The sequence below is a fragment of the Gracilinanus agilis genome, chromosome 4 (assembly GCF_016433145.1).
Source record: "Gracilinanus agilis isolate LMUSP501 chromosome 4, AgileGrace, whole genome shotgun sequence".
Lineage (NCBI taxonomy): Eukaryota > Metazoa > Chordata > Mammalia > Didelphimorphia > Didelphidae > Gracilinanus > Gracilinanus agilis.
The window spans coordinates 334,373,108-334,398,835 of record NC_058133.1 but is presented as its reverse complement, the minus strand read 5'-3'; positions in this window follow the sequence as shown (position 1 = coordinate 334,398,835).

The following is a 25,728-nucleotide window of genomic DNA, read 5'->3' as shown; positions in this document are numbered from 1 at the left end:
TCTAGAACACTTCATTTTTTGTTTGTGTCATGGACCTAATTTGTAGTCTGATGAAATCTGTGGAGCCCTTCTCAGAAGAATATTTTGAAATATATAACATAAAATACATAGAGTTACAAAAGAAGCCAGTTTTGTTGAAATACATGTATCAAAATATTTTTAAACCAAGTTCTCAGACCCCAGGTTAAAGAATCCCTGCCCTAGTTAATAGTTCTTGTTGAGTTGCTGTGACCACAGCAGCTCTTCACCTCTTGGCCAATTTTGTTTTGAAGAGACTCTCTAGACTGGATAGGCTGGTCTGGGGAGGACAAATTCACAATCTGTCCCAGGTCCCATACTTGAAGCATTTCCACCTTGGTGTATGACCTGCCCAGGCTTGCTTTCAAGCTGGCATGGCCTTAAAAAATCCAGGGCCACCTCCACACCATCATGAAATCATCTAGGAGGACTTGAGCAGTGAATAACATATGTACATAAACATGATTTAATACATATTCATCGGTGGATCCAGGGACATTGGATGTTCCTTTGCTGTTCTACCTATAGAATAAGGATTGGGGCTTCTTCTGTGATTTCACTAGAATAAGGAACTCCAGTTAAGGAAACTCTTGCCACCAGTTAAGATCTTGACCTTTCTCATAGACCCATGGTCTTAACTAGGGCACTAAGAGTGACTTGCCCAGGATCCATAACCAGTAGGCATCCAAAGCAGAACTTGAACTTAGGTCTTCTTGACTTTGAAGCCAGCTGTCTTACCACTACCCCATCACTGCAAGAGCCATATTCTTTTTCCTTTCTTTGTATCCCTCTGGATTAGGAAAATACCTAATAAAATACCAATTGACTAACTATTCCTATAAATGTGCACAATTGTCTCAGTGCATTTAAGTAACCTCCAATTTTTACTTGTTTAATATAAATTCAGATGAATGAATAAGAATTTATCAGGCAGTTGTTATGGGCTAAGCACTGTGATAAGTAAAAGATAAACAAATACAAAAGCAAAGACAATCCTAGGGATAGTGTCACCTGTTAAATGCATCCAGTTATAGCTGAATATCTTAGCAATTTCAGCCTTAAATTGATACACACTTCTTAGAGCAGGGAAATTAGGAAGGGATTATAAATCATATCCACTCACAGCATGGCCCCAAATAGTGACATCAGTTCTTTGTTTATTTACTTTTTGACATATATGGAATTTTGCAAGTATTGTTAGGTAGTATCATCATTCATAATGGCATTGGTATATGTCAGAATTCCAATTAAAGGAAGGATAATTCTTCAAAAATACACTAAATAAGGAACTTTCAAAATTAATAAACTGTTTCTTCAGTGATTTAATGGATCCATGATTGCATTAATATCACCATCCCTCCACACATGCAGATTAAAACTCATTCATGCTGTATTGCTTTAAATGAAAAAAAAAAAAGGTTGCTAAGAATTTTTCAATTCCCTGTTATTGGTGAAAATCTAGAATTTCATTGCTTCTAACTCATATCTGTAGAAATTGCTACATCATTCATAATAATCTAGGCACAATTATTTTTATTTAAAATTATAGGTTTGGAAATGCAATGGTTAAAATTTATGAGAGAAAACATTTATGTTTTTAAATATTTGCTTTTTTAATTCTACCTCCCAGCTACATGCTTTTTGTATTATTTATCCTACCATCCAATCTTGTTCCTTCCTTAATGCTAACTGCAGCTCAGTGAACTGATCGGTTAGAAAAAAATCATTCCAAACTTGAACCCCTTCCCTCAAGACAGAAATGGACTGTTAAATTAAATCTCTGACTCTTTAAATACTTCCTGATTACAGGGCTGAGAGATCATTAATAAAATTAAAATTCAAGCCACTCTTATTATTCTGACCCATGGCTCCTTTTTCTACTTTTTTTGTGTATTTTTTTTGGGCAATTTTCACTACTCATTAGCACCTTCACCAGTATTTAAGCTATGGAAAGGAGAAGTGATAAATCAAATCATTTTTGCTTCTTATTAGCACTCTGGCAAAAGTTAAGCTGACACTCTTGAAACCTGGCAAACAGGATTTTATGTAATATGTGGGTTTAAGTTAGACTCTGTTATACCTGTTTCCATTCTTAAGAAAATTCTAAAGGTAGCTTCTCTCCCTACCCCACCCTCTTGGACTCAAGTTCAAATAGTAGATATTTATACTCATAATTTACCAGATAAATTTCATTTTTCTCCCTCCCTCAACAAACTGGAAAACAAGAATTTCTAAAATCCCTAAACTTTTAAAACATAAAGCCCTGCACTCTTAAATTTTCAGTCGATAGTCTGATATACAGGCAAAGGACAATATTGAAACACATTGACTCAAGACTGAAACTACTAAAGTAAGAGGGAAATAATATTATGAATATTCCTTAGAAAATACAATCTGATCCGTTTCACCCCTGAGAAATAAGGGAATGTTTCTTCTGGGAAATAAGCCCTTCCAAACTCACTACTCCAATAGGGAAGGCAGGGCCTTCTGCAGCCAAAACTAGGGATGAACAACTTTGCAAATGCAGCTCCACAGTTCTTTGATGCTATATCTCATATGTCTTCTCTCCACATTCCATTGAGACAGATATTTTCCATGTATCCTGGGTGTCTGGATACTAACTGTGTAGTCTGTAATGCCTCTCAGATTTCTTTGTTGTTCATTCATTTCAGTTGTGTCTGACTCTGTGACCCCATTTGGGGTTTTCTTTGTAAAGCTATTGGGAATTGTTTGACATTTCCTTTTCCAGCTCATTTTATAGGCAAGGAAACTGAGGCAAACAAGGTTAAGTGACTTTCAGGGTCACATAGGTCAGGATCACATAGTGAATACCTATGTCTGGATTTGAAATCAGATTTTCCTGATTCCAGAGCCAGTGCTTTATCTACTGTGCCACCCAGCGGTCCAGATTTCTTTATGTTGGTCCAGTCTTGGAAGAAACTTCAATTTAAAACCTTGTCCTCTTGGGAGAAATCTTCTCATTTTAATTCCCAGCTGTTCTGCCAGTGTATGGCCTCATGAGAAAAGAATCTTTTGAAACTTAACCAGTGAGCATGGCATATGCAGTGCTAAGGCATTCTATAAGATGTTGTCGTGTTGGGATTTACCTATTGCATAAAATTAAATATTTACATGAAGGATACAATAAGCTATTTATCTAGAATAATTAGGAATTGGATTATACAGGCATTAGCACATATTTCAAATTGAGATTCCCTGATTTTTGAAAGATGAGAATTTTTTTAAATGTTGCATTTGAAAACTATATTAAGCAGAACTTAATTTTTCTCTGATCTAGAAAGTACACTCAGTACTTCACAAGCATTTTTAGTACCAGTTTTCATTATGCAGTGCCATGGATCTAGATCAGTGATTCCCATACTTTTTTGGCCTACCGCCCCCTTTCCAGAAAAAATATTACTTAGCACCCCTGAAAATTAATTTTTTAAAATTTTAATAGCAGTTAATAGGAAAGATAAATGCACCTGTGGCCATCACCGCCTCCCTGGATCGCTGCAGCACCCACCAGGGGGCAGTGGCTCCCAATTTGGGAATCACTGATCTAGATGCCGTTGAATATTGGGTTCAAATCATACTGACTTCTTCAGAAACTCTAGAAGTTGATTTATTTGGAGGCATCATTTTGGGGGAGGTTGGAAAAATTTTTTCAATAAAATAGAATACAGAAGAAAGAAATTATTATTTGATATTTTTGAGTATTTTAACTCGGGGAATAGATGAGGGGAGTCCACAAGCATTTATTAGGCACTGCAAAGTATTCTGTTGGGCACATGCTCACAAAGGTGGTGATAACACTGGCTCAACTCTCAAAGGGCTTTTATGCTCTAATGATCTAATTAGTTGATCAATGAGTATTTATTAAGGACATACTATATCCCAGGTGATGTGTGAGTTCCTAAAGATACAAATACAAAGAATGAAACCATCTCTATTTGTAAGGAACTTAATGATCTAATGAGGGAAGCAAGTATGTCTATAAGTATATAACTGCAAAGTGAATAGATATAAAGATATGCAAAGTAATTAAATATAAAAATAGGAGATGCCAGAGTCAAAGGTAGGGCATGGGGAAGACAAGAATACAAATAACTATAATAAAAGAGAAAATGAAATAAGTGCAAAGGAGAGGTCCAGGCAAAATGCTATAAGAAATTTGACAGTAAAGACCAATAAGCATTTACTGGCCTACTGTATTAGGGTCTTTGAAGTCTAGGTGTGTGTGTGTGTGTGTGTGTGTGTGTGTATGTGCCTATGCCTATGTGTCTGTTTGGGGGTAAAGTGAATGCGAGAGGAAGTGTTTTGGGGGTTTTCACATATTTTTTAGCCTTCATTTTATTTCTATGGTATTTCTTTCTTAAACATCAACTTGCTTACAGGAAACCAGCATAATACAGCAAAAAAGATGTCGGGTGGGGCACCTTCATTGCTGGGTATACTGTATCTTATCATGTAAAAGTTGTCAGAGATGTGTATTTAAACCACAAGTTAGTCACACAGAGATGCAGAGAAGGAAAGGGGTTGGCCAGGGAACCCGACTTCAGGAGACATTTCAGTACCTTGCATGTATTCTGTGCATTAAAGAATCAGAGTCTGATTAAGAAGAGGACAACTGGTTTAGCTTACACCTAGGAAGAAAGAGCACTTTATGGCCTGCCTGACAAATGGTCATCCCACCTTTGATTAAAGAGGACCTGTGAGGGAGAACTCACTACCTCCCAAGGCAACCCATATCAATTTTGGACAGTGCTAAATGTTAGGAAGTTTTTCTTTTTTTTTTCAAATCCAAATTTACCTCCAAGCAACTTCCACCTATTGTTCCTTCTCCATCTTCTGGGACTAAAAAGAAATGTAATCCTTCTTCCCCATGACAAGCATCATATTCAACCTGAATTTTCTCTTCTTTAGTGTAAACAATACCAATTCCTTCAACTATTACTCATATATCATGAACTTGAGGCTCTTCACTATCATGGTGCCCAATCTCTGTATACTCTCTAGCTTAACAAATCCTTGTTACAGTCCACTGCATCAAACGGAATTAAATTCATCTGTTGACAGGGAAGAGAACTCTAGTTAGACCTAATATATTATGGTGACTTTCTCATAGAGAAAGTGTCTTTCATTTACAACAAGCCCCCAAAACTAACTGGTGATGTTAAAGACCATGTTCTTTTTGACCGTTTGTGAGATAGGAGGAAATATGTCTTAATAGGAAGAGAGTTATTCCTTTCATTTTGAAATTGAGGTCCAGTATTTGAGTCTTGGCTCTGACACTAACTATATGAACATTTCACCTTACGAGTCTTGGCCTCCTCATGTGTGTAAAGGTGAGGTGTCAATGGACTAAATCCATTAAGCCATCCCACTCCAGTCAGACTAAGTGATAAGATGCCCTGATACCTTAATGAGGTTAGAGCAAGTCTCAATCAGTCTCAATCGTAGACTTTAATTTCAGTCAGCCATAGGCTTTGGACTAAATGTCAGAAGCCCTTGGAACAGGAGTGATGTTTTACTAGAATTGTATTCAGATTGGCTGAAGAGACTGGGTCACGACCAAGGATTCCTCTCTAAATTAATCAAGCTGATTTAGAACTGAAGTTATTCCAGAGACCGAAGCAACTGCAGTGTTCCTTTAAAACTCTTGAATAGGAACTGTTGGGGGGAAAGAGACTGAGAAGAAATGCTTCAGCTTTGTTCTCTATTTAGGTCTTTTCTCATGCCCCTCACCAATCCTTTTGACCAGGGAAAAAACTTGTGAGCTTTTGAGCTTCCTATCAATGACCTAATGGCACCTCCAGATCAGTTGTCTCTATTCACAACCAAAGTCAGACTAGGCTCAGAAAACTAGTAATACTGAGGCAGACTTCTTGAATATCTTCATGAGTAGATAATCAAAGCATTTGGAGCACCTAAAAACTGGATTACACCTCCTTGTCTTTGCTACACATGCTCTCTAAGCTGGAACCCACTTTACCCTGTACATACTAGTTGGCTAAATCTGTCACAGACATTTGAGGGTATGTTTTGCATTAACTGTTCACATCGTACCACTTTAGTAAATACCCCTTTCTAAAACCTACTTAAGATTTGCTGACCAATTTGATTCTCATTTGATAATCTAGGGAGGAAGCATACCAATGAGGATTGTGATAAATCACTCTAGAAAATGAAACCCCAATGCCTGCACAAGTAGTACTTGAGCCCTGAGGCGATGTAGCAGACAACATCTGGGGACCTGATACCTCAGGGCAAGTGAGAATTAAATGACACCAGAGAGATTGAGTTACATGTGTCTAATGGGAATAATAATTCTTGAACTTTCTGCCTCACAGAATAATTTCAAGGGTCAAATGAGATAATGTATATGAAAATTTTGAGTACAATGATGTCCTAAATGAATGTGAACTATTATTAAGAAAAATTTTTAACTTTGTGGATATTATTATTGGTTATGTTGACTGAATTAGATCAATATTAATAGTAGTTTCGTTTTTAGCTAAGATCTGAAAATGCAAGGTAGGAATTAACACTTTAACAAAACTGAGCAGAAAATTTTGTTTACACATCAGATATTCTGCCTCCTAAATGTAACCTAGTATGGACAGGAAGCATATCTCTGTCCCTTTAAAATGATAGCCATGGCAGCATTGCGTTTGCCTAGATAATCTTTACATTCCTGGAAATCTTTCCTGATCCCTGTAGTTTTGTTTGTATTGTCCCTTCTCAAAATTTTCCTTGTATTTACTTATCTCAATATATGTTTTATCGTCCCAGTAGAATGTGAGCTCCTTGAAGGCAGGGGCAGTTTCACTTTCATCTTTATACCCACAGCAGTTCTGGGATTTTATAGAAGCTTGATAAATATTTGTTACATTGATTATTGGAACTGAAGGTAGTTTTGTAACATAGGGGAGTAGGAAACCATTCTCTGCCACCTTTGCATAGCATTACAAGCACATTTATAAAAATAAAGTTGATCAACCAGACTTTTCCCCAGACACCAGGAAATTCCTCAAATGCTTTCTTGTCATATGTGCCAATAACATAATTAAGAGTTATTTTTAAAAGATAGTAAGGTCATCCACATTCTTTCAAAAATAAAGTAGAACTATAATCTGTTTTTCTCACCATATCAGGCCTGTTATGAGGACTAAAAAAAGAAAACTACTTTACCAATATTAATGTCTGTAAATACTTATCCAACTATTATAGAATTCCATAAGATCATATGAACTGTTTCTAAGTATTTATTTTATTTTAGAACTAGCATTTTGCTTTAAAACAACTGTTTGGCATTTAAAGCTCTTCACAACCTGGACTCTTGCTACCTTTAGCGTCTCACTCATTCATTATTCCCTTCCATGTGCTCTGAGAACTAGCAGTGCTGGCCTTCTTGTTCCATCCTTGCACTAGCAGACTCTACTATCTAGAGTTCTTTTCCTCCTCACCTCTACCTCTTGGAATCTCTGCCTTCCTTCAAGCCTTAGTTCACACTCCACCTTCTGTAGGAAATATTCCTTGCCTTCCACTCCTAGCTGCTAGTGCCTTCCCCTTTCAAGAAACCTCGTATATTTTAACATAGAGAAATAAATCATGTGCATCCCTATATATGCACATCTCCCCCAATTATAGGTAGGCTCCTTGAAGGGAGAGACCATTTTGCTTTTGCCTATGTATTTCCTATATGTAGCACAGTGCCTAGTGCTGATTGCATGCTTAATAAATGTTGGTTGGTTGGTTGACTGATTTTTGCCATATCTCATCCAGGATTTCAACCCTGAATTTGGTGTTTGAGGACCTGGGTTTGAATTATAGACCTGCCACTTATTGGCTACATGATCTTTACCTCTCTCACCCTCAGTTTCTAATCTGTAAAATGAAGAGGTAGATTAGGTGGCTTCTTTGCTTCTTTCCAACTTTAAATCTATGATCCTATACTTTTTAGCAGCCAGCACTTTTCAGGTTGTCTCTTAGGGGACACCAAAGGGCACACTAACCCATGGAGAGGAGAGGAGACATGAGTGGAAGGGAAGATGTCTGCCAAGACCCTACAGCACTATTCAGTGGGCAGGATCACTCCCTACCTACCACCTTAAAGTGTGAATTACACCGGTGGGGTAATTGTCATCATTCCTTCTAGGCTTAAACCAGTTATAGCATTATCACACTTAATTTTGGCTTGTGGAAACTGCATCAAGGTTAAATCTACAGAAGAAAGGAAAATATTTTTGGTGGCAGATGTGCTACTACCGCAGCATGTGGCTTCTCAAAAGGATTTGTTTTAGATTCATGATGCTGAAAAATCCATTTATGGAGCTGTCTGATTGAAAAGCTCGTGCCTATAATACAGAGCTGCCCTTTCTACTGTATGGACCCAATGGAAATTTCAGAGAGAAAAAGAATAGAGAAAAGGGCAAGGAATGAAATTTGGTGTAGGAATTAAACTTGAAAAGGGCAGATAGGCAAACGGTAGGGAGACAAAGGCAATTCTTTCTTGGACCGTTTAGGGATGAATTTTAATGGAATCTTAATTTCTTTTAGCTTATGTCTAAACTCAGAGTTTAGTAGCCATTTAATATTTTAACCAATGCCAACATTATCCTCCTGTTCCAGACATAAGAAGCTTGGCAAGTGTTCAGAGAAAATCTGCTAGTGAAAGTTGTATTTTAGAGCATGGGGCATTCAGTTTTTTATAACACATGGTTTTTATTAATGAACTATCTGATCATTGTTATTGAAATTTTTTCTGGCGTTTTATTTCCATTTCAGCACATTATTCATATATGTATAAAAATGGTTATATTGCCCATCCTTCAGAAAGAATTTTACCTGTTTAGCAACATTTTAGAAACTGTCTTTGCCCCCATAATGGATCTACAGATGTCATTCTTATTATTAATAATAGGACAACTTGAAAAAACATTTTCAAAAAATAAGGATGTGTTCAAATGTGTGACATGTTTAATCTCAGTCTAGTTTTCAAGACGCCTTGAGCCTATTCAACATTAATTGACATAATTTGAAAGTTTTCTTTGTCATTTCCTCCTGAAAACAACAGTCTTGGGCAGGATTTCACTTCCATTTCACTCATTCTTTCATTTATGGAGCAGACATCTTTTGAACACCTGCTATGCGCAAGGCATTGTGTTAGGCATTGGATGGAATTTGAACTAGTCAATGAGCAAGCATTAAGTTCCTACTATAGACCCATGCAAAGAATTAAATAATCCCTATATGGAAGGTGCTTACTTTAAAGTATAAGTAAGGCATACATAGTCTATTCCTCAAGAAAAGTAGAAGTTTGAAGATTTATTTTTCGGGTAAAAAAAAAGATTATTTTCACTGAAGCTTTGGATAGGAAATATATTAATCTGTCTATCTGAATAAGTACATGATGCATCAATATGTCAAGACTAAGGCAAAAAAATGTTTCTTACAAACAATAGAAGTTGTGTGGAGATTGTTCATTTTTTAAGAAACATATATTTTTTAAAAACATATATTTGATTCATTATTTTTGGGCAGGCATTGGGGAGTTTTACATTTTCTTAATACACTTTGAGGTTTGACCAAGGTTTTAAATATGCTAAACTTTTCTCTTTCTGATCATTTTGAAGCAGAGATTAGATGTGTATTAATTTTTATTTTATTGCTATTTTGTTGTTTACAGAATTTGTGTTTTTCTTTTTTAATTTTTCTATTCACATATATTTACAAACAAAAATATTAAAATATTATTTTTATCTTATTGAGCTCTAAAAGGAAACTAACAAATGAGATACATGGATGTAAGGTTCATTTATTTGTATAAATAGTTCCTCATTTTCAACTTGTGTTAGAACATTATGAGTATGCAGAAGTAATTTGACCAGTGACAAAAGATGGAAATAATCAGTTGTTGGAGAGGGGCTTTAGGAACATGGGTGTACCAGTACAGTGTTGATGGAGATATGAGTTGATCCAATCTTTCTGTAATACAATTTGGAATTGTTTTTTACAAGTGACTAACATGACTATACCCTTTTACTCAGAGATCCTACTGCTGTGTATAAGGTATAAAAGGAGGTGAAAGACAATATCTCAGCCAATTAAGAAGGATTTATTAAGTGACAACTGTGTATGCCAGGCATTACGTTAGGTACTGAGGATACAAAAAGATTCTGCCCTTCAGGAGCTTACATTCTGATAGGGGAGACAACATATATCTAGACTGATCGATCAATAGATAAATCTACATCTATATAAATACATATATGAAAAACATATTCAAAGTAGGGACAAGATAACCTTTGAGAGAAAGGCACTAGCAACAGGGGATATGTACCAAAATAATCATAGCTTTTTATGGTAGCAAAGAACAGAAAACAAATAGATGCTATTTATTGGGGAATGACTAAACAATTGTGATTCAAGAATATACTAGAATATTACTATGCTGTAAGAAATTGTGAATATTATAAATTAAGAGAAGAGCAGGAAGACTTATATGAACTGGTGCAGAGTAAAGTACACAGAAACAGGAAAACAAGATACACAGTTACTATTTTAAGATTCAACAATAAATCAATATTGTTTCAAGATTTGGGTAATTTTTGCAAGATTCTTATGTACTATATTTGAATCTTCCTGCTTTCAAGTAGAATGAACTTCACAAATAAGTACCAGATGTTAACATGTAGGGTGAATTTCAAACTTCCCCACTACACGAGCTTGGCCACTAGTAATATTTATATATATATATGTGTGTGGTGGCAGTGTCGAGGATTTGACAATGGATTAGAGCTTTTTCATGCTAGATTAGTTTATTAGACAGGGGTTGTTATATAAAACACTGGACTTGGAGTCTATAAGACCTGAGGTCCGATCCTATCTGGATACTTACTAGCTACAATCTCAAGAGATTTTCTTAGATTGCTTCTGGGTTATGGTTATTTCAAAACAGATTATTTATAAAAGAAATGAGAAGGAAAAAAAGGCCTTCATTTTTGTTATTTTTCCCAAGTTTTCTACAGATCATATCAGTTATCTCACATTCATCATCTTCTACAGTCCTACCTCAAATAGCCATATCATCCTCTTTTCTCCAATACAAGCAAATATGAACTATTCTTATTTCTCAATGATGGTTTTCTGCCCTGAACCTTTGCTCATACTTTCCGTCTTCCTCAACTAAGATAACTCCACTGTACTTATCCTCTTTCCCAAACACTTTTCACCTCCCCGAATCCTACTGGAGGTCCGGGTCTGATCTCTTCCTCTTGTCCAGTGCTTTCCCTCATCAATAATTTATGCCAATGGATCTGTGGAACTCCACTCCCACCACCATTTAAATTGAATCTCATCCATGCATTTTCATCCTATGTAATTCTTGCCTCACTTCTTCCACAAACCCTCAATAAAGGAGCTACTCAGTGTAACGGAACCTTTACTTTTGGTCTTTTAGTATTTTGTAGATATCATTGTAACACTTGTAAGTGTCTGTTATAATTTACTCTTGAATGTTTACTCTTTTCTGGATAAGTACATGTTTAAAATGATATCTTTTGAGCCCTTTCAATGTGTCTTTGTTGGTTATATGCTGCTCCTACTTAAAATCACCACATTCCATTGTCCTTTGGGGAAGTCATCTGCCATTTTGATTTTATGGCAAAGGTAGTGTCTTATTATTTATAAGCATATAACATCACCAAAGACAGTATTAGGATGGTTGGAAGTTTTGTGCTATTTGCTTAGTGTATTATATTCTACTTTTCTCCAATTCTAGACCCATTTCATTATCATTCTTGAGTTTCTGCCCAACAAACACACACTGTACCAATAGACTTAACTCAATGGGCTGCCATCTAACTGCCTGTCAAAATCTGCACAATATATATTCATCATCTTTTTTTCCCTGTGTAGATTCTTTATTCATTGGAAATGATTGCTACTTTTACACTTATATCACACTTTGTATCAGTCTTGTGACATATGACATATAGCTTTGTATTGTAGATATTTGTAACCTATCTTATCTTCTCCTACTGGATTGTAAACTCCTTGACTGTATTATGAAACTTTGTTTATCTCACAGTGCCTAACAGAAGGCAGGTCACTAATAATATCTTGAATGAATGAATGAATGAAACAGTATGAGATGGCATTAACAGGCAAAAAAGAAGTCTCATCTTTGAAATCATTGCCATGTAGCCATAAATCAAAGGAAATTATTCTGGAAACCTCCGTAGATAATGCACATGATAGAATGGCAGAATGGTCTGTAGTGATTTTTTGAATCACAAATGACCAGCACTATTGTGTGTTTTTAAGAGCTCTTGAGGCCTATTTAGGGCATGTTTTATATCATTTATGAAAGACCCAAACAAAGGGATGTCTTGGGGCTTTCTTGAATTTACTCTATAAATTCTTGTACTTTATCTATATGAAAATAGGACATGAAGTTTAGAGCTGTCAATCTATGAGGGATTTTAAAGATTCAGGACCCACCCCAACCCCTCCAAAAAAATGAAGGTAAGAAATACCAGTGGAATGAGAGTCTAGCATTTTGACATCCCAAGACCTGTTTTGGAGATTACTGTGAACAAACGAAGATTGTGACTGGGGTTAGTGTAATAGAGATAGATACTCATTCCTAAGAATAGTTTCACGGCTTGGAACATGTGAGTAGAAACCACTGATTAAGCAGCTCCATAGTCTGTTAGCAATAAAAAGCTTGTAGAGCAAAGTGGAAAGTAATGAGTAGAAATATATCACTCTTGTTCTAGTTGTATGAAACATTTATATATTTTTTAAAAAATAAGGACGATAAGTATAGTGGATATAATCAAGATTCTTTGTAATTATTTTCTGCATAATGGTTCCTAAGATAGATTTATTCTTTAGAATAAAGGTCCAAGAAGCAGCTGAACTGACTAGTAGTGTAAAATACATGTTCCACTTCTTCCAAGTCCATCCTATATTTTTTAGACCAGATATGCTTCAACTGTGACTCTTTAGAAACAGGTGGCTTTTCAGTGAAAACTGATCCACAATCACCTTGCCAATTACCCTGGGTACTATGCTGTTGGTTGATTGCTTTTTCATTTCCAGTAATGACCTATTGGTTGTTTAATCAGGATTCCTATGAGCCAACCAGCCAGTCATCTCTAAATATTTTATTAATGTTTTTATAGGCAATTTTGCTTTTGATTTTTTGAGACTATTTTCAAATAATTGAGATAAACTCTTGTCTAAATAGACCTGCTCACTAGTCATTTTTTGCAAGGTCTATGTTTACCAAACTGAAATCTCTTTAATTATGTTTACTTCTAGGCTTATGATTGATTTTCATATTTTCTAGTAGTATCTTGCCATTACAGCCTCATTTTCTGGCCCAATGATTCATTTTTTAGTTAAATAAACATTCTATTCCATTAAATCACTTGCAATTTGTCAACTTAATTTAAAAACTTTGTCCCTACCTTTTAGAGCTTATTACAAAACTGCAGTTTAGCCTCTTTAAAAGGAATATAGATGTTTTGAAAATGTTTATTTTGATAGGAACTGTGAACAGCAAGACAAAAATGAAGATATATTGCATAACTATGTACAAAAGGTACTTTGGAACAAGAATTCTTTGTGTGTTAAAAAGCAGCTTGTGCAATAATAGTTTTTAAAAATGATTTGGCAGTGATGTCTTTGTTTCTGTATATACCTTTACTTTTTTACCATACAGTTTCTTCATCATGAATATTATCATTCATAATACCAATACCCCATCTGATACATAATATTTGACAAGACAGCTGCTATATTTTGAGTAGCTTTTAATAAGTCTATAGGAAATGTTAAAAATATTTTTATGTCTTTAATTATCCAGGTTATGTTCTTGTATATTCACTAGTGGGTTGGCAGAACAATTCTTAATCTTATAGTTAGCCTTAACACTGAGATAATATACTTCAGCTTCCTCTTTTTAATTGAAAATTTTGGGGACATCTAAAGTGAGCTCTCTTAGCTCTCTTCCTTGATATCTCAGAACTTCTTAGTATCATCACCTTTTTCATCCTTCATCCCTGGAGGAGAGTGGGAAGGAAAAAGAAAAGGAGAAACAATTAGCATATCTATATGGCACCTACTATGTACCAGATACCATGTTAAGCATTTTTTTCTTACCAATATGTCATTTTTACAACTATGTCATTTGCAGGATAAGTGCTATTATTATCATCCCCATTTTACAGTTGCAAGAACTGAGGCAAACAGAGGTTAAATGACTTGCCCAGAGTCCCATAGTGTTGTATGTTTGAGGCAGGATTTGAACTAAGATCTTCCTGAATCTAGACCAGTGATTCCCAAAGTGGGTGCTACCGCCCCCTGGTGGGTGCTGCAGCGATCAAGGGAGGCAGTAATGGCCACAGGTGCATTTATCTTTCCTATTAATTGCAATTAAAATTAAAAAAAATTAATTTCTAGGGGTATAAGTAATATTTTTTCTGGAAAGAAGGCAGTAGGCCAAAAAAGTTTGGCTAGACCTTATGTTCTATGCATGATACAACCTAGCTATCCCGAACACAGAAAATGAGATACTGTCATTATTAAATCTTCTTTCTATATGGTGAATTCTTCTATCTATATCCTTTGATTAATTTTTCTATCTATATGCTCTTGATCCCATTTCCTCTCACTATTGCTCTCATATGACTTCAGTCTCTGACTCTACTGGCTCCTTCCCATCTGTCTGCAGACATATTTGGATGAGATAGAACAAAGCCCGTTGAATTCTGCGCAAACATTCTAGTTCTACCATCTGTTATTCTTTTTCTTGCTGCACCTTCTTCCTTCTCTTTTGCTGCTTATTGCAAACAGTCATGGCACCCATGAAAGAGTGGTAGATTTGGAGTCAGAGGATCTTAGGTCACAGTCCAGGGTCTACCCCATACTCCTGGTGCGACTTTAGGCAAATCACCACCTCTCCAACCTTAGCTTTCCCATCTGTAAAATGAGAGGGTTGCACTTGATGACTTTCAAAGTCATTTCTGGCTCTTAATCTATGTTCCTATGACTAAACAGAGTCATAGGATTATAGATATAAAGGACTTTAGAGGCCATCCAGTCTGTCATTTTACAGATGAGGAAACTTGAGGCTCAAGAATGTTAAATTACTTGCCAAAGGCCATATTGGCAGTAAGGGATAAAGGCAGGTTGAAATCTGGTTTTCTCCTTGGCTGTTATCTGTAAGAACTTCATTTGTTAAGTCAGCAGGCCTTTATTAAAGACCTTCTCTGTATAGGATTCTATGCTATGGACTTAGGAAGACATTCAGATGAATAATAGATTTTTCTGCTCTCTAGGAGCAAGTGGGTCCACAGGAGAGATAAGGCCAATATAATTCCATTTATTTCAGTTCAGCAGGCAATTACCGAGCACCTAGTCTGGGCTAGACATTATGCTAGATACTGGGGACAGAGACCAAAAGTACATTCTCCTTGTCCTCAAGAAGTTTATATCCTATTTGAGGAAAGCAGTTTGTATGTAAAAAAGTACTAAAAGTACTCATTCCTCAACTTTCACTGGAGTGTGTAGCATTCCTAGAAAGTAGGATGCAAATCAAAAACGCCAATATTGATACAGTGAGCTTGTGGTAAATAGAAGGTTAGATTTCCTGCAACCACCAAAAACTTTTGCTAGAGATAGCCAAAAATGCAAGTTTATTATAACTAAATAATAATTCTGAGAACATGTACTTTTCCTAACACAATAGCCATAAAATAACATAAAATGCAAAGGAGAAGAGAAGCAATGCTAGACAAGATGGAGAGGGGCAGGGGCAGGGATGTCCGAAGAACTCAGAGGTAAAAAAGGGAAAAGGGCGACCTGCCATCTCTACTCTTCCTTTGGTACCATGGTTGAACTGTTCTGGATGAAAAGCACATGATTCAGTGTGATCCCCAGCCCCCATCAGAGCTCAAAACTTCCACTTGGTTGAGCTGCTCTGTTTCTCCCTGAGACACGAGTGCAATCAAGAGGGCAGTGCCCACTGTCTCATTTACCCACTAACTTAGCCGTTTTTCCATTTTTTTTCAATCCCCTCATTGAGTACTTGAAAGGTCACTTTCAATAATAAAAATAATAAAATAATAAAAATAATAAAAATAGCACTTTCTGAAGAAGATTCACAAACACTTTTTGACTACTTTCCTCCATTTTGTAGATTTAAACCTGCACTCATTTCTGTGCCAGGAGAGAAAGTGAAAATGAGGTTATTAATAAAATCACTAGAATGCTGGAAGTCAGGCAAGTGAAACACTTGAATATTGAAGATTGACCATATATATAAAGTATACACTGAGTTAAAACCAAATAATTTAGCCCAGCAGAGACTATTAAAAACAAGAGAAATCAAGAAAGACTTCGTGTAGGATATGGCATCTGAGCTGTACTTTTAAAGGAAAGTGGAGAAAAGGAGGGAAAGTATTCCAGGCATAGAGGATGAGCCTGTGCAAAGGCAGGATGATAGAAGATGAGAAGTTGGTATGCACTAGAAACAGCAAGTAACCAGTTTGACAGGAATATAGTTTCTATGAGGTTTAGTAAGGTGTGATCAGCCTGGAAAGATTGGTTGGAATCAGATTATGAAGGACTTTAAATGTCTTTCAACAGAGTTGGCATTTTATTTGAAAGGAAATGGGAAAACACATAAGGTACTTGAGCAATGGAGTAACATGTCTGTATTCAGCAAGGAAAATTACACAAGTGAATAGGGAAAGAAGGCTACTAATAAGATGCTGTAAGAGACCTCCCTGGAAATTTATTTGATAATCAGCTTGACATTGATGATATTTTTCCTCAGTGTATCCTTCCACTTCTACTCTGCATTGACCCAAGTTCATTTCCTGTGTTAGAATTAAATTCAGTTAATTTTGTATAATTAGAATTTGCTCCCCAGAACTCTTTCCCAGCTTCCCATGTTTCATCTCATGTAAGGTGCTAACGTAGGGAGGATGTATTTTGAGTATAGCTCCTCCCTCTGTCTCTTTTCCCCAGATCGTGGTTTGTGGAGGTGGGATAAGTGCCAGGCAGGAGAATTTTTCACATGTGGTCATACTTAAGTTTTTATTTTTGTTCTTTTACTTCTTCTACTTCAAGTGATTATTAATAAACTTTATAAAATATAATAACTTGGAGTTATTGGATATTTAATCTTACAATTTCAACATATGTTTTTCATGTACATGATATCCCTGGCTATCCTGGATGCTCTGGGGAATATAGAAGAAATCTATTCACATGACACCTACCTTCAAGGATCTTATACTCTAAGTTGGGGAAACAAGAAATAGAATACAAGGCAAGATAATATACTGAAGCTCATGTGTGATAAAGCCAAGTGCTGTAAATTTATACTCTTCTATATTAGTATCAGAGTCTAGAGAACTAAAATCTTGATAGTGATTTCACTGTCCTTCACTGCAATACTTTTGAATGAATTAAACTTTGTCTAATGGAAAAGGTTTTTTAAAAAATAATCTAGATGACTATACTATTTACCTCTCCCTCTTAGAAGATGTTCTCTCCTTTCTTGGCTTCAGCTCTGGTTTTTCTTCCCTGACTTATGCATGTGGTTCTTACCTTTTTTTTTTTGGTCCTTAAGTTTCCCTGGATTCTGTACTTTGTTTCCATCCCACCCCTTTTAAGTTTTTTTTAATTTTAATTTTAATTTTTTCTCTTAAATTTATTTATTTAGTTAATTAATTTAGAATATTTTTCCATGGTTACATGATTCATATTCTTTCTCTCCCAGCTCCCGTAGCCAACAAGCAATTCAAATGGGTTTTACATGTATCATTGATAAAGATCTATTTTCATATTATTAATATTTGCAATAGAGTGATCATTTAGAGTCTACATTCCCGATTGTAACCCCATTGAACTATATGATCAAGGAAATGTTTTTCTTCTGTGTTTCTTCTCCCACAGTTCTTTCTCTGGCTGTGGATAGCATTCTTTCTCCTAGGTTAATTTTAATTTTTTAAACTGTTACCTTCCATCATAGAATCAATAATATGTATTGGTTCCAAGGCAGAAAGAGGGGTATGGGCTAGGCAGTGGGGGCTAAGTGACTTGCCCAAGGTTACACAGTTAGGAAGTATCCTGAGACCAAATTTGAACTCAGGACCTCCTGTTGCTAAGCCTGACTCTCAATCCACTGCGCCACCTAACTGCCCCATCCCCTCCCTTTTTTTGTTTGTTTCTCTATACTCCCTAGGCGATCTCATTCAATCCTGTGGCTTCAACTATATCACTTTATGCAACTGTCTCCCAAATATACATTTCTATCCTCTGATCAAAGAATTGGAGGAATATGGGGTTTTTAATTCTGTAAGATAATTTCCCCACTATTTTGCTTACATTTCCAAACTGCCTATAGGATATCTCCACCTGGATTGAGTATTTACTCTCTTGGATGACTGCTCTTCCTTCAAACTAAGCTCGTTTTCTTCCCCACCCCCCAAATCTGCTCCTCCTTCCAACTTCACTGGTTCATCTTTCCACAACTGAAACCTTTGGCTCTTTCATTTCCCTCATCTCTGATATCTGATTAGTTACTGAATCTTATCGTTCCCCTCCCCTGCCCACCACCCCAGCATCTCCTACATTTTCTTCCTCTTCCTTCTTCTCAAATCCACCACTTAGTCAGGACCCTCATTTTGCCATCTGCCACGGCAGTATTTTCCTAATAGTTCTTATGTTCAGTCTCTGGATCCTTCATATCTCCTCCATGTTTATCACTTTTAATTTTATGTGGTCGTGTCAGTCCTTTTCATAGATCTCTTCCGTGACTTTCTCACTGAGAAAGTTCAAAAATCCTTTGGCTGGCATGCCTCACGAATGCACATATCATGTAATACTGTGTACAGTCATCCCTAGTGAAAGTTGGGGGCTTGGGATTCCTTGAATGTGAAAACCCATGAATAATTCTTGGTCCCAACCAAAACCTTCATTTTTAATAATTCTGATCATATTTATTTAACATACACACAAAATAAAACAAGTAAAAAAATACATAAAAATGTCCCCAAAAGTTGCAATCTCTACTCAAGAGATTGGTCTTGTGCACACTGTGCAGAACGTTAGCAGCAGCTGGCAAAGCTGCAGCAACTATTCATGGATTTCCTTCTCCTACCAAAAAACAAAGATACAATTGGGAGAAAGTCACATGATCAAATCCGGATGGTAGAGAGGCAAAGCGGGGGTGTTCCCAGTCCCCAAAGAGAGAGTGCTTACTATCATTCTTTAGCACTCTGAAACTTTTAATAAAATTAACTCTTTCGATAAATTTACTAAATGAATTTAACTATTAAAATAAATTTACATGTTTTTATTTATGGCAATAAATGATCAAACATTAATAATACACAGTATTTATATGACTACATATATGGCATACAGTATATATGACATATATGACAACCAAATTTTTTTTGTTTTCTTTGAATATGCAAATAGGCTGATTTTCTGCAGTAACCCACAGATATCAAAAAATTCCCATTTAATTATTGATGGTCAACCCATGAACACCCAAGACCACAAATATGAAATCTATGAATTTAGAGGAATGACTATTAGTTTTCTTATTTTCAGACTAAAATGTCAGCTCCGTGAAGGCAGAGACTGTCTTTTTTCAATTTTGCATCATCCCTACCTCTTAACCTAATGTTCAATACAGAAGAGGTATTTGTGAAATTGAATAAAATTAAAAAGAAAGAAGTTTTTAGTTTTGTTTTTTTTGCTATGGCATTGTTGATTTAGCCCCAGACCTATTCTGTAATGCATAATAAAAGCAAAAAAAAAAAAAAAAGGACAGATAGTACTTGGTTCTTTCAAAAAGAATTGTAGAATATCAGAAGTCAACCTTCTACCCTGTGTAGGAAAAGCCTCTCTGTCGGGTGCCTACCTGGTTTCTGTTTGAGCAGTTTCAGTGACAGGGAGCTCACAACTTCATTAGGTCTCTCTATTCTATCTTTGAACACTTCTAATATTAGGAATATTCTTTTATTGACAAAGGATTTCTCCTTGTATCTTCCAACTCTTTTGAAACACAAATGTTTATTGTTTATTCTTTCTTCTTGAAGATAACCCTCACATACACTCTTGACTTTTCATTCTTAGTTTCTTAAATTAAAACTAGTTTCTTAAATCATAAGATTGAGCTATGGTTTCTATATCAATTACCTAACAACTCCTCTTTCTCTAGATATTCTTAAGTTCATCAGTGTTCCCCTTAAAATGTGATGAGCAGAACCAAAGATGATATTGTGGATTTGGTCTTTTCACTGAAGTTTATTCTTATCTTATTCTTTTCAGTCTGTCCTGTACTTTTGTGGTTGCAACATTACACTGTTAGTTTACAATGAGCTTATAATTGTTTGAAAATGTTGGCATCTTCAAGTAAACCAACTGTAATTCTTGTGCCTTCAGTAAAATTTTTTCTTCTATGTCCTAGACCTGATTTTTTAAATGAGAAATTTAGAGTAGGTGAGCTATACTGACCCTTTAAGCTTGAAGATCATGTGACTATGAGTTTATATTTGATTATAACAAATTTTGTTTTATCAGATTTTTCCAATATGCTAACTGGTTAAGATGTTAATAAATTACAATAATTGGCATTTATATAATAAAATAGCACTTTCAAATTTGCAAGTGCCTTACATATTTTATCTCATTTGTTCTTGCAACTCTTTAAGGGAGTTGCTATTATTATCCCCATTTTACAGATTGGAAAACTGAGACAAAACGGTTAAAGGACCTGCCCAGGGATACACAGGTAATAAGTGTCTGAGTCAGGATTTGAACACACGTTTATCTGCCTTCAGTGAGGTCCAATTCTATCCATTACATGACTTATCTATCCAATCAGAATTTATGAATCCTGATTCTTTAATTCATAGATTTGGAACTGGCCATTGGAAGTAGGATATGAACTCAGGGTTTTCGACTCCATTTAGGGAAACACAAATATTTCCATTGTACCACATTGCTCTCTAAAAGCATGGCCTCTATTATTAATAGGTTGCATATATAAGAAAGCAAAAATGTATGATCAATGGCCTCATTCCATCTAATGACAAACCTTTGGCAACACAGTTTTCTTAACTTATGAAGAGTATAGGCATTATCCTCTTTCTCTTTATTTCTTTGCCCCTTGCCTTCTTTTCCTTCTTAAATGCTAACAATTATTTTGAAAATCCATTTCAGCAAAGAGGCAGGGTTCCCCCCTTTCACATCCCTTGTGATTTATTGGCCTAAGGGGAAAATAGCATCTTCATTAGATACCCATGACCTATTCCAGGTGTTGTCTTCTGTGTTGGGGAGACAGAGCTCAGCTTAGCACAAAAGCCACCAGTGAAGCATTTGGTTTTTAAGGGAAAAAATATAAAACTGAAAGCATTTTCTTTTTTTTATATGACTAGCAAATAGTGTTGATTAAGAAGAGTCAAGCAGGTGCTGGGTATGTGCTAAAATATTTAATGGCTTTTAGAATACTGGGTGGCTATTTTTAAATGTTTCTGTATTATTCTCAGCCAAGCTTCTGGATGAAAAGTACCAAGGGCTAAAAATATTTACAGTTGCTATAATGTCTTTGTTTCAGAAGAAACTAAATCATCTTTTTTAAAAAATCATTTAAAAATAATATTATTCAGAAAATGGTACCTCAAAATCATTTGTATTTCAGTTTTTAGGAGGAATAATAGTCAAAGAGCAAGAGTAGTTTAGGTTGTAAAGCCTAATTGAGATTCAGCTCCTTTTAAAAGGGAAATAAAGAATAAAAGAGTAACAAGGGACAGTAAAAGGAAAATATCTATATTTTTTATTTCCAAGTATTTAGTGTAGATTCTCAGAGAATTATCCATCATCAAAGCATTTATTTACAATATATGTATATTGCATATTTGTCAGTAAGTCAAGGATTTGTGATTTCTCCAGTGTCACAACTAATCTATAATTTTAGCAGTTCTATAACTCAATAGGTAAATCTTAGAAATTTTCCCAAAGTCCAGAGATTTTTTAAAACCTAAATATTAGACTTAATCTATAAAATGCAGGAGTTAAATGAGGTGATACTATAAGATCATAGATCTAAATCTGGAAGGGACCATGGAGACCATCTAGTCCCCCTTCTTCCCTTCCTTCACTGCCTTTTATAGAGAAACCGAAGCCCAGAGAGGTTAATTGACTTTGCTCAAGATAATAATTGCCAGAGCTGGGATTTGAAACCAGGTCCTCTTGATTGTAAATCCATTACCCTTTCCATCGTACCATGCTGCCTCTCATAAATTCCCTAAACTCCTTAAGATTCTGAAACTGTTGAGAACATATCTGGGCCACATTGACCTCTTGGGGGGTATTTATGAATTCTACCACTCAGTATAGAATTTAAAAATAAAACACCCAGTCTATTGATACAACTCCTAGTTCTGTGTCATTTGCACTTTGTTTAGTATGCCTTTTAAAATCTTCAATCAAGTCATTGCTAAAAACGTTGAAAGGACAGACCCCTATTTCACAATATTAGAGACCTCCCTAGATTGATGTTACAGCTCTATGAATTAGTGCTTTGAATGACTTAGATTTTTTTAAGTCATCCAGGATATAGATTTTTATACAAAGGACTTAGAAATGGCACCAGGAGCTAAGGTTAAGAGAGCAGCCTTGGGATGGGGGGAGGATGGTGCTGGAGTGGGGGAGGGAGAGAAATTCCATTAAGGAATCTAGACAACTGATACAATGGATGAAGGACACCATCAAAAAGGATCACACTACTGAGCTCTTCTTCAGGTTCCAAGTTTTTTTATCAGTCTTGTGGAAACAGTGCCATCCATCTTGGCATGACCAGTCCAGACCAAAGATTTAAGTTCACCAGAAAAACCTCTGTTAATAATTGCTCTCATTTACATAGTGATATGAAAAGCTTTAAGATATGAAAAGCTTTTTACTGTTTCTTCAAGTTCTCACTATAACCTTATGAATAGATACTTTTACTAATAAGAGAAACTAAGGCTCAGAGAGATTCTTGATCTTGACCAAGATCACATAGCTAGCAAGTGTCAGAGGTAGGATTTGAACACATATTTCTGACTCTTGCACTCTATTGGCTATACCACATTTGTTCATTTATTGGGTATTATTTATTAATATATAGTTATTTATCGGTCATACACATATTCATTTATCTCTATGGTACCCTTGTTAGGTTATTGTTTGAAATTAACTATGTTATTTTACAGAGAAATGAAGGCCCGGCCAAAAAACTAATATATTTTTCTAAATTGACTTTTGCTAAATGCATTAGAGTTGGTGACTGTTTAGAAGGCAGCAATCAGTGCTAGTTAGGGAAAAGTGACACAAGACCTGGTCCATGTTTTTTATTCACATAGGTAGCACAGCCACTGTTTAATATAGGACATGAGCATTAGTTTCCTTATTAGTTAAAAAATGGGCATAATATTGTGTGTGAATAATATACTGTGGTACATTATGGTGTTTTAAGGACTGAATATCCAAGGTAAAGCAGAAGGCAAAGAGTAAAAGCTGCAGGTAAACCTTCCCCAAAGTATCAGATGCTTTTTTTAAAATGAAGATTCCTGTACCCAAAACTACCTTCTTTTTAAAATTGAAATTTGTAGGGCATACTTCCATTTTTCCCTTTGTAGAAAGGAAATTGAAGCAGAGAAGGAAACCAGTGCTTCTAAGTATCACATTGGGCAGGCCTGCCATTAGGCTTAAAACACTCTTGATTCTTTAATCATATTAACCCATCAAACCTACTTTTCCATTAGGGTACACATGACTTGTGTTTTCCTTTCTTTCAGAAATCAGAGGCTTTGGGCATTTATCACCATTTATCTCCATCGGCGGGATGCATTCTTTCCAGCAAAAATGACTATTGGCTCATTTTTTATCCTTTAAAGAGCCTCCTCATCTGTCTTGTTTTGAAGGGGGGAGATTATAAGGATAATAAGGAGGAGGAAATGTTTCTCTTTGATGATCAAAGGAATGGGAATCGTCATGGTGTAGTAGAGTAGAAAGAGTGCTGGATTCAGAGTGGAAGAATTTGAATTCAGAATCCCATTTCTGCTACCTGTGTCATTTTGGACAAGTCAGTTCATTTTTCAAGGCCTCAATTTACTCATCTGTAAAATAAGAGGGTTGACCAGATGGCCTCTAAGGCCCCTTTTGGCTCTAATTCTATAATCCAATAACAGCTAATAGTTATATGGCATTTTATGATTTCTGGAATGCTTTTCATATTTGGTTTCATTTAACACTCTTAAAAACCTTGTGAAGTAGGTAATACAAATGTCCTTATTCCCATTTTAGCAATAAGGGAACTGATTTTCCCAGTGTTCTATAATATTATATATATATATATATATTTCATATATAATGTTATATAAACAGTAAGTAAGAAACAGAGCTAGAACTTGAACCTAAGCCATTTAACACAAATCCAGGGCTCTCTAGAGAACATGGACTCACTCATAATTCTTCCACTTAAAAAAAAGAAAGTTCTATCATAGTTTGTGTCATTTCTGTTTAGATGGTTTTCTCTTTTCTTCTTTTGGCTTATATGGATGGCTTCATTTGTTGCTTACTGTTGCAAAAGGTTTTATTTTTATGAATTGCATTTTAATAAGCTCCCTTGAGTTTTGGTTGTTTTTCCAAATTCTGTATTTTTTCTTAAGTAGCATTCCTATGTAACAGTCAAAAGTTTTCTGGTTTCTGAAAAAAGTCATCAGCTATAAGATAACAGCTTTTGGCTTGAATAAAGGTATGGCCTTTTTTGGGGTAGGTGAACAAAAGAAAAGGGTCTAAGGTCATTTTCTAGATTTGGGGCTGCCCCATAATTGAGGTAGCTGGGTTATTCTCAAAAGTAGAACTCTATCACCCTTCTAAGCATACATTTGGTAAATTGTCGATGTTCTCAGCTCGTATAATGGAGCTTCCTGGAGTAATTTTCATGCTATTTTTGACACAGTTTTATGGAACTATTTTTATTTTCCATCAGAATATTGCCCTTGGAGACAGGAAGATGTAAGTTCAAATGCTACCTCAAGGTCTCAGAAGACATGGTATCTTGAGCAATTCCTTTAATCTGTCTTAGCTTTGGTTTCTTCATCAGCAAAACTGGTGTTATAATAATAGAACCTGCCTTACATGTAGTTTAAGGCACTTAATTTCTATCTATGTGCCTTCCTAGGACTTAACTATCAAGTCATAGAGAAGTTGCATCTTTATGAGAGAGGAAGTACCCATACTGGGAGTTCCTTAACTTTGTATCCTTTTTGTCATATTTGGGAAACACACACACACACATACATATATATATATATATGTTTATATATGTACATATATAACATTAATCAGTCATTTTTATTAACTTATGGACCAGAAGTCTTTTTTTTGCCACTAACAACCCATGTTCTACAGTATTTCTAGATAGGGAATTCGAATTGGATGTCTGATAGGCAAATGAACAATGTATCAAAATTCACCAAGGCATATATTTCAGGCTTGAGTATCATTCCTAAAGAGAAACAAATGCCTTAATGTCCTTTTAAAAAACTGATTGAGGGAAGAGATAATAAAGAAAAAGACATACAAAAATATTGATAGCCGCGCTCTTTGTGGTGGCAAAAAATTGGA